The sequence below is a fragment of the Malus domestica genome, chromosome 08, assembly GCF_042453785.1.
Source record: "Malus domestica chromosome 08, GDT2T_hap1".
Taxonomy (NCBI): Eukaryota; Viridiplantae; Streptophyta; class Magnoliopsida; order Rosales; family Rosaceae; genus Malus; species Malus domestica.
In genome coordinates this window covers 10,916,607-10,920,074 of record NC_091668.1, presented here as the reverse complement: position 1 = coordinate 10,920,074, position 3,468 = coordinate 10,916,607, and the positions used below count along the sequence as shown (strand labels likewise).

Below are 3,468 nucleotides of genomic sequence, written 5' to 3'. Positions count from 1 at the left end.
TGCTTATGAAGAGGTGGGTGATGAAGTTGATTCGTACAAAAATGGACTTGCTTTCCAGCATCGTCAACAAATTATAAACAAGCGACTAAACGACCATTTAAAAGTGTTCATGCTGATAGCGACGTCAATTTTCATCATAAGAAGAAAGAAGTGCTTAGACCTCATCAATTTGATGGTCGTGTGTCACTTGAGAAAGATGTACATGTTTCCTTCTTTCCTGTGACTTTTTTTTTTTTTTTTGCTTTCATTGTTTTAGCTTTGATTTCTAACATCTTTCTTTGTCTTGTTTAGGCTGGGCCTTCTTGTTCTTTTAATTTGGTGAACACATGCATTCATTCTTATATGGAGATGCTATTTGAAGGTAATTTACCTACAGATGGGGAGATTGGGAATCCGCCTGGTACAGAGCCCGTTTCGAATCTGCCAAGTTGCCCTAGTTTGCTGCGTGTAGGTGAATGTATGCAAGGGCCCGTCATGCGTCCAACACCTTTGCCAGTTAGCTCTGAGGTCTCTTTAAGAGGGCCAAACCTTCGTGGTACTGAACAGCTTATCCATCGCATCAGACTTAATGCGGCCATGGATGTCAAGAGCCATATTGGGGAGAGGATTTCAAAGTGCCCATGGGAAGACCTTGCGTTGCTTAAGGAGGATTTGTCGAAACTTGTTTCTGCGATTGACAACCTTAACGTTAATTCCTCACCCTTGAGGGTCCAGATTGCCAAACTTATGGCCACCTCTACTGAGTACTCTTCCTTGCGTGCTATTTCCTCAAAGAAGTTAAGTCCAGATGTTAGAGCTCAACAACTTACGGCAATGGATTTATCAATTACCCAAGTTCGGTCTTCTCAGCAAGCTATTTCGAAAGATTATCAAGTTACAGGGACCTCTTTAGCTTCCGTCTGAGTGCGTTTAGAAGAGTTAGAGCGGGAGCGAGAGTAGTTGGGAATCGAAGCATCACGACTTGAAGGTGTTCTCTCGAAGCAGGAAGCTACAATTTCTCAGTACCAGAAGGAAATGTCATGCCTAGAGCAAGAGAAAGGCATGGCTATGGAGTTGCCCAACTTGACTCCCACCAATGTAGAGACTTTAAAGACTTTGGAAGGCCTACTTGAGGATCATTTTTGTAGTTTCAGAGACATAGTTATCTAGTAATGTCTTCCTTAAACCTTGTTTGTTGTTGATCATTGTAATAAAGTTTTGTAGCCAAACCCTTCATTTTAAAGAAATAAAGTATTCACATTTTGAGTTTGCTTTTTATTCTTCAAAGTGTTTGCGTTTTTTATTGATGATGTGACTGTACTTGAAGTTTTGAAATTTCAAGTTGCCTACGTACCCTCGATTGATGAGGGATCAAGTCATGACGTAGTTCAAATACAATTTTTTTTTTTTGTCGTACGCAGTTTATGCTCTTAAGGGCAAGGAGCATTTGGTGCCGTTTGCAGTTTCAGCTCGTTCAGGCAATGAGCATTTAGTGCCGTTTGCAATTTCAGCTCGTACAGGTAAGAAACATTTGGTGCTGTTTGCAATTTCAGCTCGTACAGGCAAGGAGCATTTGGTGCCGTTTGATTTAGGGCTAGTAGTGCTTTAAGAATCTGCCATTGATAGGGCTGATCTTCAAGCCATCTTCTGCCATGATTAAGTATGCGCCATTAGTGTAGATTTCTTGTATTACATAAGGTCAATCCCACTTTGATGTGAACTTGCTTTTTGTTTTATGAGTTGTGATGATAGGCCTACGCAATGCAAGGACGAGATCTACCATTTGAAAAGAAGGAGGGCAAACTTTCTTGTTGAAGGCCTTGGAGAGTCGTGCTTGATAACACTCCAAATGTTACTGAGCTTCGAGCCTTCTCTCATCTAGTGCTTCCAGCTCTTGAAAGCGTAACTTTGTATTCTCTTCGTCAGTCAAGCCTTCTTGTATGGCCATCCTTAGTTAGGGGATTTGACTCTCAAGCGGTAGAACAGCTTCGACTCCATATACGAGAGAATAAGGCATAGCTTAGGTATGAGTCCTATGTGTTGTCCTATATGCCCAAAGTGCTTCGCTTATTCTTTTGTGCTTATCTCTCTTTGTTCGGCCGATCACCTTCTTTAGGAGGTTACATAATGTTTTATTGAATGCTTCCACAAGACCGTTGGCCGAAGCATGATACATGGAAGACTTGTGCTGCTTGAACTTGTATTTCTCGCAGAGCTCGTCCATGAGTCGGTTGGAGAACTATTTTTCGTTATCAGTGATGATGTAGCAAGGCACACCATATCGGTGGATGATATGTTGCTTGATGAAACGGACGACAGTTTCCTTCTTGACTTCCCTTAGAGGTATGGCTTCAGCCCATTTGGAGAAGTAATCTGTTGCTGTTAGGATGTAAACTTTTTCTGCAGATGACTTTAGCGTAATTGGTCATACGACGTCCAATCCCCATGCATCGAATGGCCATGAGGCAGCTGTAGGGTGTAATGGTTCATGCGGTTGATGTGTGAAGTTGGCGTGGAATTGGCAGGCTTAGCATCTTTTGGCATGTTCCAGGCAATCTTTCACCATGCTTGGCCAATAGTAACCCATCATTTTGAGCTGGAAATGTAGCTTTGGTCTAGACTGATGCACTCCGCATACACCTGAGTATGCTTCTTCCATGGCTTGATTGGCTTCTTCCTCGCCTAGGCATCTCAGAAGTACTCCTTCAAAAGAGCGTCGGTAGAGTGTTTCTTTGTAGTAAAGGAATCGAGGTGCTAGTCGACGTATTTCAGAGCGGTGTCTAGGATCATCTAGAAGCTTTCCATGTTTCAAGTAGTCGATCAGCGGCTGTCTCCATTTTTCAACATCGACTGGAAGTACAGAGATGCCGTTTGTATCATCCAATATCATTTCAGTAACGAGCGGGATTACCCATCTTTGGCAAACTGGCACGTCTGTAGTTTCGTTTTCTCCTAGTGTCATACTCGAGGCTAGGGTGGCGAGAGCGTCTGCCATTTGATTTTCTTTTCTTAGCACATGTTCTACTGTCACAGTCTCGAACTTCTGTTCTGTATTAGATGGGTTGCTAGTCAGAAGTATGAGACGAGATCATTTTTCCTCACCTCATATTCAGTTAAGAGTTGATTGATTATGAGCTTGGAGTCACTAAATACCTCAAGGGCTGTGATTCCCATGTTGATCGTCATTTCGAGCTTGATGATTAGTGCTTGGTACTTAGCGACGTTGTTGGAGCATAGTTCGCTTAGTTGGAAGGAATAAGGTAATATTTGCCTATGTGGCGACATGAATACTACTCCTGCCCCCGCTCCGTTTGCTCGTGCAGATCCGTCGAAGAAAATCATCCATATCGGGAAGATGTCGATGTAGAACACCTCCTCGTCAGGCAAGTCGTTTGAGATTTTCCAATCGGCTGGGATTGGATGATCGGCAAGGAAATCTGCTAGCGCTTGTCCTTTAACAGCCTTAGCTGGGACGTAGATGATATCGTA

At 42.9% G+C, this 3,468-nt stretch overlaps 1 non-coding gene across 1 annotated transcript; it reads left to right on the top strand.

Annotated features, from left to right (window-relative positions):
* The first annotated feature begins 772 nt into the window (after positions 1-772).
* MIR10978B (microRNA MIR10978b) lies at positions 773-969 on the top strand. Its single transcript, NR_161578.1, has one exon. It is a non-coding gene; the product is annotated as a microRNA MIR10978b (primary transcript).
* The last annotated feature ends 2,499 nt before the right edge of the window (positions 970-3,468 follow it).